The 15,250-nt window shown below is 40.7% G+C and overlaps 1 protein-coding gene across 9 annotated transcripts in view; it reads right to left on the bottom strand.

The window, feature by feature from the left end:
• The window catches only part of LOC131951923 (solute carrier family 12 member 4), a 112,658-nt gene that overhangs the window by 63,448 nt on the left and 33,960 nt on the right, over positions 1-15,250 (bottom strand). For 4 of the 9 annotated variants that reach the window (XM_059314362.1, XM_059314369.1, XM_059314366.1 and 1 more), the window contains exon 1: positions 12,368-12,481. The exons of the other annotated variants lie outside the window; for them this stretch is intronic. The gene's annotated coding sequence lies outside the window, so the exon portion shown is untranslated. Of the gene's footprint in view, positions 1-12,367; positions 12,482-15,250 lie in introns of those variants that run through there. 9 annotated transcript variants of the gene reach the window in all.

Genomic DNA, 15,250 nt, shown 5'->3' with positions numbered 1-15,250 from the left:
TCCAGATCAGCCGAGCTTTACTGGAGTATGGGTAAATGTGAGGGAAGGGGGTATGTGTGAAGAATTGAGAAGCACGTGACTTTTAAGCTGATCGTTCTAAAAAGTGGGTGAAATGGAGACTTGGGTAAGCACTGGATAGTGTAGCAGTTTACGTTTGTTGCAGTTTGGTGTGGAAGTGGTGTGGGGAGGGATATTTGTGCGGGGTTGTGAATAGAGCGAAATGCGTGTGTATGGAATAATGGAAGAAAGGGGGTGAGTAGAACTATGTGGAGAATTAAAACGGTTTGAGTCTGGGTCCAAAGACCATATAGAACTTAATACAAGCAATAAAGAACTGACTGTTTAGCTCAACTTACACACATTTTATTAACTTTTACAAGCACTAGTATAAAGCGGCGAGGTCGTACGGTAGAGAGCTAGAACGCTAACCCGAAACTCTCGAGTCGGATACAGAACTCGAGTCAGCAGAATGTCTCTGAGTCCACTCAGCTGTAATGTGTACCTGACACTCGAAAAGCGACGGCATTTGGGTAAAAAAAATGTTACTATCCCTTTATATGCGCGGCAAAGGAAACACGTGATCTTTACTTTCTTTAAGGCCTGTGAGTTCCAAAATTGTTTCTTAAATGCACAAATTATCTAGTATGTTTACAGCTCAATATGTGAAAAAAAGAATAAAATAATGAGACTTCAGCAATACAAGCATTGAATTCTAAATTCGCTGTATTAAAATAGGAGCTGGTAACATAAACACAGCACCCTGAAAGTCTAGTCTTAGCCCAAACCTGATGTCACTGTCAGGGATTAGACAGGGCGAAATGTTGTCTAAAACATCAGCACCGTTAAGCCAGAAGGGAGCTAAGATGGTCTAACCCTCCACTTCCCTGCACTGTCTCCCCTTTACAAGGACATCCGGAATAGTCTCAGAACAATGCTTTAGCCAGAGAGGAACTAACATCGTGTAGCACGCCTCTACCCTTTACATCTGTCTCCACACTTTTTCTCTCCGTCAGTGTTTCTTCCAGACTTTTTTTCTCGGGGGGGGGGGGGGGGGGGGGCTTTTGAATTTTCCGAGGGGGGGGGGGGGGGCGGACACTGTTAAAATTATATATTTTCTATATAAATTCCATTTCGTTCGGGGGGGGGGGGGGGTGCCCGAAGAGATGCATGGAATAAACTCTGCTCTCCGTTCCTCTTTATCTCACTCCAGCCCTTCTCTCTTTTCTCCCTCTCTCTTACTCTCGCTTTCTTTCCCAGTCCCTCTTTCTATATCGCTATCTCTCCCTTATTCACTCTCCACCTCTTTCTCTCTATAATTTTTCCTTACGCCCCCACCCCCTCCCCAAATCACACAAATCATCACAACATTCTTGCTATAAAATATTTAAAACTAAAAATGACCTATCATCATGGATCATGTCAAATTACGACAATGCCCCCCTCCCCTCCTACTATAATAGCATCACTTGTAATCCTCAGACAACAGACTTTTTAAGTCGTAAAACAACACCCAGTAATGCAACCAGCTCTTTATCCACCCCCCCCCCCCTTGCTTTCTACTCAGCACCTGACAAATAACGAGAGAGACAGAGAGAGAGAAATTGTCTCCACTTTCAGAAAGAACAGATTTAGACGAGCAGATCAATTGAAGTGAAAACCTGAACCTTGTAATTGGAAATGTGTCCCCGGTGTTGTCGGCTCGAGAAATGGGCTAGGATCCGGCACTAGCTGTACTTTGTACTAGGACGGAATGGGCAGTAACTGTTTACGGTACTTGGAGGAAAAAGAATGTAACTGTTTACGGTACTTTGAAGAAGTATGTAGTAACAGTCTGTTTTTGGAACTTTTAACTTTGAAGAAATTCGCTGTAACTGTTTATGGTATTTTGTACTTTGAATAAATAGAAAGTAGCTGCCTTTTTACTGTACTTTGTACTTTGAAACGAAAGACAGTTTTGTGTACCGGACTTTGTACTTTGAAGAAATAGGATGTAGCTGATTACGGTACTTTTTACTTTAAAGAAAAAGACAGAAACTGTTTTGTGTGCAAGGATATTGTACTTTCAAGAAATATGCATTAATATCGACATAGGCGTGTCAAATTGAGTGAACTTACGAGGGAATTAAAAGTTGCTTAAAGGTTTCCAGCCTCAGAATAAGTAAAACAAGTGACATATTTTATTTAAAAAAAAAAAAAACTACGAACACTAGCCACATAATACATGAATATATATCCCATCATGGACATACGTTTAAAAAATTAAAGCTCTTAAATGATATAATGTATCAAACAAATTGCAAACCGTGTTTTAGACTAAGTTCAAACTACAGAGAGTAATTAAATAACGTGGCGACGCCCGCATCCTCTAGAGCAGGGATCTCCAAACTACGGCCCGCGAGGTCCTATCATCCGGCCCGCTGAGATCTTTTTGTCCTCAGAAAAAACATTTGTTTGTGATGGATGAGGAACTTTACCCAGAAAAATCAAAGACATTTTTGGAACTAACTGGCCCCCAAAGTGAAATTTGATAGTTAACGCGGCCCTCGGACTGAAAAGTTTAGAGACCCCTGCTCTAGAGCCAGAGACGTGAGACTATAAATAAACAGGTCAGCTTGAGTTAAACAGGGAAAGATCGCAACGTCAATGACAGAGACAGTCCTGATATAATGATCTCATTAGGACACGTCAACTCCTCAGCCATTTTAATTTACCGCCAGTGTTGGTTGGGTGATTTTTTTTTTAAACTCGGAGAGCGGACGTCACTTCCGCTGACTCCGAAGAAAATCCAAAACAGACGATCGTGTTCATTTTTTTTATACTTGCGACTTAAAATCTCGGTAAAAAAACTAACATCATTTCATATGCTACTATAGAAAGCACGCGATTTGAATTTTTTTGTTCTAATCAGCGAATTGAAACCTTGCTTTAAAAAAACTAATAGCAATAAATGTGTCACTAAAGAAATTTGAAACATGCAATTTTAACGAGTTTTCCGTTTTTATAATTAAGATATGTTTCTTTTTAAACATGTACATGTCTTCAAACCTTACATCGGAAACCAACATCATATCAGATGCCATTAAAAAAAAAACCACGTGCGATTCTAACGAGTTCTATTTTTAGAGCTTTGACCTAAAATCTCCCTTTAGAAAACCCACCAGCATTAAATCTGCAGCTAAATAAAAAGAAGAATCCTAAGCGTCACTTTATCAACGTTAACGCATGCGTAGAAACTAAGCCACCCATATTCAAACGACATACACATTCAAAGAATAATCTGTCTTAAACAGCTAAGCTCCACGTTGTTTAAAAAAAAAAAAACTTAAGTATAATATAAAAAATAGCTCATTACCAAACTCCGAAGATAATGAATTGCAAAATTAATAATCGGATTTTCCCGACGAAATGGGCTCCCGGCCGGCCATCAATCCTTCATAAGAAGCAATATCTCGTCCTCCCCATGAGAAATCCTCCTTTACAATTTGCCCAGCCATCCCGCGCGTCTCCGGCGAGCTGACTTAGAAATAAGCCAGTGACCTCAGGCAGGGTGACCCCTATCGATTCCGTCCAGTGTCCCCCCCCCTGTATCGAGCAGGCGATAAAGTTTTATTGGCGGCCAGATATAATTGCTAAAAGTACTGACCGGCCTCATCTTCCACTCTACACCACTCCAACCTTACCCCCACCCGAAACATCAGAGTGTCGATAACAGAACGGTAAAGCAACTTGAGTCAAGGTCGTGACTATCTAGTTAACAGAAAGGTGATATGCCAAGGTTTGATATCACTAGGGCTGAGGTTGTCATGCACATTGTACAAGCAAAACATTTATTGACTGTTGCAGTCTTTTTGTTCTGTTCCCAAGTTGGTACATTTAAAAAGGATTCACCGTGGCTGAGCACGGGTATGGAGCTAGTATATATATATATATATATATATATATATATATATATATATATATATATATATATATATATATATATATATATATATATATGGTGGTGCCTCGTGATACGAATTTCCGTAACGTTGCTCGTATCTCAAATCAATTTATTAGAAAAAAAAATATTTTGCTATAAGTTCAGTCTGGCGAAATACCGAAAGATAAATAACCCTCTTTCGATACGAATGCCATTGGGCAAGAAATCAGTTGCAAGTTACGAAAAAAAATACAACTAAATAAATAAATAAAATGAAAACGACCACCTGAAGAAAATAAACAAGTGTCCTGCCCGAGCTGAAAGGTTACGTCCCCTGTCCAGAATAAAACCGCTAGAGAGTTGCCTCCCAGCGTAAAGACCACACGCCGAAAATTGAAAAACAAAACAACAGAGCCCTAAAAGGGTGAAGTAGGGGGGGGGGGAGGAAGACGTGACCTGGGGGGGGGCGCTCGTTAAATTAAAACAACTACCGTTTTCTATTTTCTACGTGAACCCCGCGATCCGGGTGGAAGAGCCATATAAAGTAGGGGGGGGGGACGTTTTTCTCGATGACGGTTTGGAGAAATCAATGACTTGTTGAAAAAACAAATGGGGGATGGAGATGGAGAAGGAAAAAAAAACAAATTATTTTCAGCTTATTCTAGAGATGGAGGCATAAATATTTGTGGGGTGTGGACATGGGGTGCTGGGTGTATAAATGGGGAGCTGGTTGTATAAATATTGTTGACAAGGGGAGCTGGGTGTATAAATAGGGAGCTGGGTGTATAAATGGGGAGCTGGGTGTATACATATTGTTGAACTGGGGTGCTGGATGTATAAATGGGGATTTGGGTGTATAAATGGGGAGTTGGGTGTATAAATGGGGAGCTGGGTGTATAAATATTGTTGACATGGGGTGCTGGGTGTATAAATGGGGAGTGGGGTGTATACATGGGGAGCTGGGTGTATAAATATTGTTGACATGGGGTGCTGGGTGTATAAATGGGGAGCTGGGTGTATAAATGGGGAGTTGGGTGTATAAATGGGGAGCTGGGTGTATAAATGGGGAGCTGGGTGTATAAATGGGGAGCTGGGTGTTAAATATTGTTGACATGGGGTGCTGGGTGTATAAATGGGGAGTGGGGTGTATAAATGGGGAGCTGGGTGTATAAATGGGGAGCTGAAGTATAAATATTGTTGACATGGGGGCTGTGTGTATAAATGGGGAGCTTGGTGTATAAATGGGGGGGGGGGGCTGGGTGTATAAATGGGGGGGGGGGGGGGCTGGGTGTATAAATATTGAAACGTAAGTGTTGGCGACAGTTTGAGAGGAATCTCGAATTTTAAACAAAAATTGCAGCTGACAGCTGATCTTAAAGCCACGCGACAAAAGTGCCGGTGACAGCTAGAAGTCGGCACAAGAAAACGTCCTCTGACAGCCTGATATCCACGCTGCTTGAGCCACATCGGCTCTATCCATTTTACACGTCACCAAAATAGAAAAAAAGACAAAAGAAGGAGGGGGTAGAAACTGCTCAACAAGGAAGAAGAGCCAACTCCCAAGGGAGGTCATCAAATTTTCCCCAGGCCGTAGACCGGAGGGGAAGAGCTTCCGCTAAGTGGCCGAGCTAAAGCTGGTTTGACTTAGTGTCTTGTGCTAGAACTTTCGGGGTAAACGGTTAAAAAAAAAGCCGAACGTTGGTTAGGTGGTGTAGAGGCTTAAGCCAAAGGGATAGATGTTCTAATTAGACGAGGCACCGTGCACCTGTGTCCACACCGTTAGCCCCAACTGTTAATGTTAACGATCGACTAATGGTTGAGACATCGGAGCTGCGTTGTGCAGAGGTGTAGCGGGGGGCGGGGGGGCGGGACATATGTCCCCGGGCGCCGACCTTAGGGGGGCGCAAATATGGGTTGGAAAAACAAATTGAAAGTGTGAGAGGGGGGGGGTGCAAATCAAAAGTTCGAGGGGGGGGGTGCAAATCGAAAGTTTGTCCCCGGGCGCTGGGAAGGGTCGCTACGCCTCTGGCGTTGTGAAACAGACCTGCTCTTAATCTCTGCAATGTACTTTTTATTTTTCATCATCACCTTCCCGCTCACCATTTACATTTAGTGACCATCTAAATGTCAAACACACAGACACATTGCGCCATAATGTTAAATTTGAAAATAAAAATGTGTCAGTTTTAACCGTAGTCCAATCTTTAAAAAAAAAAAGAGACCATTTCAACATCCTAAACACATACTGCAGCATTGCGTCATAACGCTTGATATATATATAAAAAATACTTTACCTTAATCGAAAACCAAAACAGGGCTAAGAAAAATAATCATCAAAGCTACATGCTATAAACAGTTTCTAAATATAGGCTAGCGATTGGCTTCCTCTTATTTTTCCTTTAAAGTTTGCAAGCGCGGTCTGTAATATAACGGTAAATCTTTCATGATCAATATGGAATTCTCTATCCTTTTGGGATGCAGATTTTTCATTTCAACGCCGTCAACAGATCAAGTTTTTTTTTCTTTCTTTCGGATAATGGATTAACAAAATAAAAAATAAAAAACTTTAAAGGTACGAAAATTAATTAGCGTTGAAACAGAAGAATGTTTTCCCTAACCCGATAAAGCGAGAAAAAAATTAATTTAAAAAAAAAAAGCAACTGCATTACCAAAGGTCAGATTTTTCTTTTTACTTTTTTAATTGAATCAACGTTTGTATCACGTAAAATACGCTTCCAAAAGGTTACTTTCAACAAAACCAAAGTGGAAAACAAATATGTTACCTAGCCTTTAATAGTTTAAGATATATCGATAGAAAAGTTGATAAAAGTGTACAGTAAAGTAAAACAGGACGAGTAAAAACGGTATGGTATATAAAAAGTACGTAAATAACAAAAGAGAATACTAATACCAGCAAGTTATAATTTAATCAGAAAATAAATATTTTTTTTTTATTTACTGGACTAATATAGAAAAACCGCTCTTTCAGTTAAAAACATCACAAAAAAAAATTCTTGATACCAAAATAATCCAATGACGAATGCGCAAATAAAATATTATCACTATTACACAAATAATCATCATCACTGTCTAATTTTCTTTTTAAAAAAGATGGTCCACCCAGGATGAAATCGGAAATCCAATACTGCGACAAAAGGAGATTAGATAACCATAGTTAAAGCCCCTGTTGCCATAGTGACAGAACAAATAGGAAAAAATATGTTTTTACCGGATGTTGGTTTAAAGCACTAATAATACCTAAGCCCGGGCACTTGTAAGGGATTTAGAAGGATTGTGATGGGATAGATTCATCACTCAATGAAAAGATGACCGACTTTATATATATATATATATATATATATATATATATATATATATATATATATATATATATATATATATACATATATATAACGTCCAAAGAGATTGATTGTGGAAAATGTTTCTCAGATGTGTGAATTGTGCATTGAAATCAACCATTGATGTAGAGTTTTTCTGAGCAACATTGCTTTATCCTAACAGTAAAACGCCATTTACTATAGAATCACAAAGCTAAATGATCGCTGGCAGCTACGATGCCATGTTGAAAATTAAATCCGTGATGGGGAGGGGAGAGAGGGGGGTAGGGATGTCGAGAATGTGGTGGTGGTGGCGGTGAGGCTTCAGTGAAGGAGTACGACCACGTCGCTGGGAGTGTATCGACTCGTCTTTGTCTACGTGCAGAGATCAATGGCGTTAGCCGTACACAACAGCTGGTGTACGCCTTAGGTGGTTTGAAAAGGGGGAAAAAAAAAGCTAAAACTAATACAAAATACACGGTGATTTGTGGGTTAGCCGTACCTATGGCGATATCACCAACTGAGACGGTAAAGTACGAACACTAGCCCTAAAACAAATACTGTATAAAGGGATTATCATATATATATAAATCTAACCCAACTGTAAAAATGCGACTATTATATATACCTGGGGTGTATACGTAGGACATTTTACTTATGGACCAATCACATTGAAACAAAGAGAGATTATTCCTAAACAAAAACAATAGGCATTTGATGGAATGATCAAACATGCCACCAAAACTCACACCAGTAAGGCCTATACTTATAGACGGTTGGGTTAATTAATCGATGAGTTAAGAGTATACACTTGTCACAGGATAATTAATTTAGCCCACGTGCAGTAAAACGATACGCCTATACTGATAGCATGAATGTAATACTAGGAGAAGTCAATACGCCCATGATCAGCGCCAATACTACAGTCGTATACTACGTTGGCCGGAGAGCCATTCACCCTGTAACCCAGATGGTACACGCCTCTAGTAAAACTAATCACCCTTTAACCTAGAAGGTATACACCTATGATAGAAATAAATAGCACCAGATAATATAATTACGACACGCGGGTAAAGCCATTAGCTTGTTACTAAAAATAGAATTCATTATTTCCCAGCAAGTGAAACGAGACTCGTCATGCCAGACCAGGTTTCACCAAGCCGTCGGGCAGTCGGGCTATATCGTGGTAGTTTAATCCCGTCGGGCTATATCGTGGTAGTTTAATCCCGTCGGGCAGTCGGGCTGTATCGTGGTAGTTTAATCCCGTCGGGCAGTCGGGCTATATCGTGGTAGTTTAATCCCGTCGGGCAGTCGGGCTATATCGTGGTAGTTTAATCCCGTCGGGCAGTCGGGCTATATCGTGGTAGTTTAATCCCGTCGGGCAGTCGGGCTATATCGTGGTAGTTTAATCCCGTCGGGCAGTCGGGCTATATCGTGGTAGTTTAATCCCGTCGGGTAGTCGGGCTTTGGTAGTTTAATCCCGTCGGGCAGTCGGGCTATATCGTGGTAGTTTAATCCCGTCGGGTAGTCGGGCTTTGGTAGTTTAATCCCGTCGGGCAGTCGGGCTATATCGTGGTAGTTTAATCCCGTCGGGCTGTATCGTGGTAGTTTAATCCCGTCGGGCTATATCGTGGTAGTTTAATCCCGTCGGGTAGTCGGGCTTTGGTAGTTTAATCCCGTCGGGCAGTCGGGCTATATCGTGGTAGTTTAATCCCGTCGGGCTGTATCGTGGTAGTTTAATCCCGTCGGGCTGTATCGTGGTAGTTTAATCCCGTCGGGCTGTATCGTGGTAGTTTAATCCCGTCGGGCTGTATCGTGGTAGTTTAATCCCGTCGGGCTGTATCGTGGTAGTTTAATCCCGTCGGGCAGTCGGGCTGTATCGTGGTAGTTTAATCCCGTCGGGCAGTCGGGCTATATCGTGGTAGTTTAATCCCGTCGGGCAGTCGGGCTATATCGTGGTAGTTTAATCCCGTCAGGGAGGGAGCCAAGTCTGAGCAAACACAAACCAAGCATGGCATCAGTATATCTTCACTACGGAGCTTAAGTTAAATTTAGATAGTAGCAGCCACCCCCCCCCCCCAACATCTGCATGAAACGAAAGCAAGTTTTATCACTTTATATATATATATATATATATATATATATATATATATATATATATATATATATATATATATATATATATATCTACATCTACAAACCACTAAAACATAGGGCCTTTAGCGGCTGCCCTGTAAGCCCCGCCCCCTTAAATTCACTCATGCCAACACTGATGGATACTGTGGGTATTCGTGTGTCAGATTTAGACATAAACATAGTTACACATATTTCCCAAGACGCACACGCTTCAATGGTCACAAGCGTACTGCCACTTGGATCACAAAGATCATAGTTACATAGATCCCACCACTTGAACCATGAGGATCTTTGTCAGAGATTCTTTCACATAAATCACAAAAGATAGCAGTAACAAAAATACAGCGACATGATTAACGTAAATTTACTAAGAGTAGTATCACGTTGATATATCCAAACAACTGAATCACAAATAACCTAATACTTAAAAGATCACAAAGATCTTCATACTTGTAAAAATCACAAAAAAACTCAACCCGTACAAAACGAATGATAACTAATCACTGTAGTACATTCATTCATTGACAGGCAACAGTTCTCCACCCTCACATACCCCCCCCCCCCCCCCACCACCGCCCTCGACACGGATGTAAAAATCGGTTGACTTGCATGCAGCACGCATGAGTGACGCGCCCCGAGTCACCGCGCCTGAGATTTCTCTTAAGGTCACCAACGGGGGACACACGGCTGTCGTCAATCGTCTGAAAGTCACGTGTCACCCGTGTCGTGGATGTCTTGAAGGTCAGGCGAGTGTGTGTTGATATAGATTTGTGTTCGATGGATATAACCCAACCTCTCGGCTTTGTCTTTTGAAGCATTGTTTTTGTGAAGGATTTCTTATTGATTTCATTGAAGGACATAGTTTTCTTCGTTAAGGCGCTATATTTGTTTAACTAATTAATTTTGTATGATGTAGACATTCCTTATTTATTTACTGAACCTAAGAATGTTATAGTATAAAAATACATTATTTATTCAAAGATATTTATTTAGATAAGAATTTTAAAAAGCTGAATTGCAAAGACTTATTTGTTTACTCAGAAAATCTAGTACTGTGTGTGTGTGCGCGTGTGAGAGTTTGGAAGGGGAGGATTGTAAGAAGCTAACCCTCCCCCTTCCCCTCCCCCACCCGGGGGGGGGGATTATCCTGGGAGACTATGGAGAAAATTGCCAGAGACCGACGTAAATGGAAAAAGCTTTCTGTGATATGTAAACCAATAACGTAACCAAAAACACTAACCCTACACATAATAAGTCGCGTAAAAAAAAAAAGAAACGACAATCCATGAAATATTTATATAGATATTGCTTGATGCCCTGGATATAGAAATAAAGAAGCCTAACGATTCCACTAACCTAATGATATTTCTACAAACGTTTTTCTCTGAAAACAGTTGTAAATATTATAACTAACAATTCATCAAAGTAACCATTTGTTTCGCTACAAATATTGCTATTCTCGTGTAGACACGTCTCTAATCAAACAATTGAACAAACGTAAAAAAATGTGTTTGGTCTACCAAGTAACAGAGTTATACACAATAATACCACCAGAAGACAAAGGAAAACAGGTGACACAGCACTACCACCAACAAACCAACACAGAGGTGACACACAGCACTACCACCACCAGACCAACAGAGAGGTGATACACAGCACTACCACCACCAGACCAACAGAGAGGTGATACACAGCACTACCACCACCAGACCAACAGAGAGGTGACACACAGCACTACCACCAGCGTACTAACGTGACTGCCTTCAGCAGACAATACAAAACGAGAGAATCGATATTCATAACGACACGGGGAACCCCCCCCCCCCCCCCAACCCCCTCCACTCACTCACACACACACATAACCACGTGACTTAAGGAGCACGAGAGAATGGTTCATTCATCCCTCAACACATCCTATCCATTTCTCAATCAAACCAGAGACGCGGGCTTTTTTTGTTCTTCTGGCGTAGTGGCGGGGACAAAGGCGGCCGTTGAAAGGGGGTGACACACGGGTCCAATCGGATCAAGAGACAAAGATGCTCAGGCAAACATAGCACACCGCTCGCACATCGGTGGTTGTGAGGGGTTGAGATTATTGTTTCACCTGCCTGATAGCCCCGCACCGGGAACGAAAAACGAAAAAAAAAAATGAAAAAAAACCCAACTTTGTTTTAAACATCCTTGATTATTACAGACAATCCAGAATAAAAATAATAAAAAAAATTATTTAAGGAAAACAGAATTTTAAAAAAAAAACATGCCTCATAGAGACGTTGGCTGATTTGTAGGATGATAACTGTCCTGTGAATTCACCTGTTGGGTGAATACAACGGCTCCATTGTGACTTGTAGTGCCGGGCTCGGTACGATATATTTTATTCTATCCTAGTCTAAGGATACTGGTGTGGGGGTGTAGGGAGCATCAAAAGTAAGCAATACATGATAAATGGTCCTACCATGAGGGTGTGTGTGCAGGATCGAATCCAATCAAGACACAATACAAGGTCCCATCACCACAGCAGTACCTTCCAAAACAGCTAAGACAATACACTAACCAGATCATATAAACAAGAAACACGGTCGAAACCACCCTATGTGCTTAGCGTCTAACACATACGAAATTAAACAAGGCACTAGACTACATTTTCTTAGATATGTGAACAGAATCGAAACCAATTAAGACATGAACCTTGACCTTACCACACGGGAAGTAATACAACAAAACACTGTCACTCATGTATAATTAATAATTAATTAATTATAGATCGCGTTACACATCGGGGGGCAATGACCGTAAAACCACCGGCTTATCTCAATTCAGATTATCCATAAACCACACGAAATGTCCATGTCATAGCACGTCCGTAGCACACTAAATCACATTCGAACGCTTAATAATAATAAAATAAAATAAAAGGTAAACTGCCTCGAAGCAGACACAAATAGTTACTCGATTTTACTCCAAGCAAACTTACTTCAGCCTGAATAACAGTTAAAAAAAAAAGAAATCGAGAAATCCCCCACTTGACTAAAACACACAGCCGACAGCATGCGATCTTTACTGCTCATATCCTCCTATACTAGTCCGATTCCCAATCACACTTCGGCAATAAGGAATGGAAAAAGGGAGGGAAAAAAAATCTAGCGTAGCCTCCCCTTGCGTTGCTCACCGTTACGTCGTCCGATGCGGCGCGCGGGGCAGACGACATTAAACTCACGCGCGGGGTTGTGGAAGGAAGGAAGAAAGAAAAAAAAAACCCCGCGAATCTCAAATCTGCCCGACCCAGAAGCCGACTGGAGTAATCTATCATCTTTAGATGTGACGTATGCACAAAGATCGTGTTCAGTGACGTCACGAGTGCGTCTTGCACGGTATTAATGAGTAATTATACGGGGGTAGTAATAAGCTTTGATTAGACAGGATCGCTGTGAAATATCTTGATTAGGTGCACCGGCTAATGAAATTGTTCATTACAAGGTAAAACGACCCGCGCGCTAATGCAATTGCCCATACACGTTTAATCAATCAATCGTCAAATTTAATTGTCCATCACATTATTAAACACTAAATGTCCATGACATATAATTAATTTTTATCAATGACTCAACACTAGTAGTACAACATTGCATTGAAATCTTTAATAAATAGACGACAGCTTCCAAACTAAAGCACTATTGGTCGACCGTAAAATTTAAATTTAATTAATTAATTGATTTTCTTGTACTGTCGATGATATAAAACTGGTATAGCGACATTCGCTTGTTTTATACTGCTAGTGACTAACCAACAACACATAGGTCGCCATCGATGATGCGATTCCTGATCAGCGGGCGGCGGAGGAAAGGGCGGAGGTAGAAAGGGCGGCTGGTCGACGATTCCATTAATACTTCAGCACATTAAAAAGGCTGTAATTAATATTGATTAAACAATTTATACGCACGGTTTTTGTCTCAGTTATATTTGGAAGAAAAATATTCCAGACAGGTCTATTCATTATCAACAAGCGCTGGTTGCCATGACAACCACCACAATGAACCACGCGAATGAATAACGTGAAAAAAAAATGTTAGTTTTAATCTTTTGTTAGAAATATTCCAGAGTTTGAAAAAGAAAAAAAACAAACGCTGTTGGTTGATAAAGAGACAAAAATAAACGCAAACAAGATTAACATTGTAAACATAAAAAAATGGCGTTTTGTAACGGTGTTGAAGGCAGAATCTAGACGTGTGTAAAAGCTACAGAAGCTGTAGCTTAATATTAAATATACAGCCATTAATATGATTATGGTTATAAATAAACTTGGAGTGTCCAGAACACAGGACCCAGCAGCCTAAGGGTGTAGTGATGGAGACGTTAGGATTGGATTACACTTGAGACATTACAGCTAGCTTAGTTTATTGGCAAATATGGTGGACAGCAGTAAAAAATAAAAAAATTAAATAAAAACCAACGGAACAACGATAATACAAGTATAATGTCAGGATATCTGTTCTGATGGTAATGGTAGAAACAAGAGTAATTAAAGATTCCTCTTTAGACATAGTTACCCATTGGGCAGGTGAAGTAGAGTTCATCTTTAGACCTAGCGATCCATTGGTCAGATGAAGTAGAGTTAGTGTTTCTTGACCTCGGCATATGGAGGGATAATATGGTCAGCACGATGCCCAGGCGCTTTTACTTTCCCTAACGTGCGTGAGGTACCAACCAGAGCTGAGTGGACGTTCCACTGACTTGAACCCGGATTCGACCTCGAGACTTTCGGGTCAGCAGCCTTGCCCTCTACCGCTAGACCATGCCGTCCCAACTAAGTCGTTATTTCTCCCGAAGTGTTCACCACATTTACAAATGATTCTTTATTAGATTAAATTAAGGTAGAATTTTAAAAAATATATATTTCTTAACTAGGAACAGGTGTTTAAAGAAATCAAACTGGTACAAAATGGCATCTCTAGACAAGGTATCTGGGGGAATGTGAAACCACCGAATAAGGTAAAAATGTCTTGAGGGGGATTTAAGGTGGTGTGAAAAGGACAGAAAACAAGGCGTTATGATCTTCAAGGACAGAGACAAAGAGCGTGTGATCTTTAAAGATAGAGAAGGCGGTATGACCTAAAGTACAGAGAAACCCGTGTGATCTTTAAAGATAGAGAAGGCGGTATGACCTAAAGTACAGAGAAAACCGTGTGATCTTTAAAGATAGAGAAGGCGGTATGACCTAAAGTACAGAGAAAACCGTGTGATCTTTAAAGATAGAGAAGGCGGCATGACCTAAAGTACAGAGAAAACCGTGTGAGCTTTAAAGATAGAGAAGGCGGCATGACCTAAAGTACAGAGAAAACCGTGTGATCTTTAAAGATAGAGAAGGCGGCATGACCTAAAGTACAGAGAAAACCGTGTGAGCTTTAAAGATAGAGAAGGCGGCATGACCTAAAGTACAGAGAAAACCGTGTGAGCTTTAAAGATAGAGAAGGCGGCATGACCTAAAGTACAGAGAAAACCGTGTGAGCTTTAAAGATAGAGAAGGCGGCATGACCTAATGTACAGAGAAAACCGTGTGAGTTTTAAAGATAGAGAAGGCGGCATGACCTAAAGTACAGAGAAAACCGATGATCTTTAAAGATAGAGAAGGCGGCATGACCTAAAGTACAGAGAAAACCGATGATCTTTAAAGATAGAGAAGGCGGCATGACCTAAAGTACAGAGAAAACCGTGTGATCTTTAAAGATAGAGAAGGCGATATGACCTAAAGTACAGAGAAAACCGATGATCTTTAAAGATAGAGAAGGCGGCATGACCTAAAGTACAGAGAAAACCGATGATCTTTAAAGATAGAGAAGGCGGCATGACCTAAAGTACA

This window comes from Physella acuta, unplaced genomic scaffold (genome assembly GCF_028476545.2).
Source record: "Physella acuta isolate Inbredline_101_S28 unplaced genomic scaffold, ASM2847654v3 ptg000838l, whole genome shotgun sequence".
In the NCBI taxonomy this organism is placed as follows: domain Eukaryota; kingdom Metazoa; phylum Mollusca; class Gastropoda; family Physidae; genus Physella; species Physella acuta.
The sequence above is the reverse complement of the archived record's forward strand: the minus strand, read 5'-3'. Positions and strand labels throughout refer to the sequence as shown.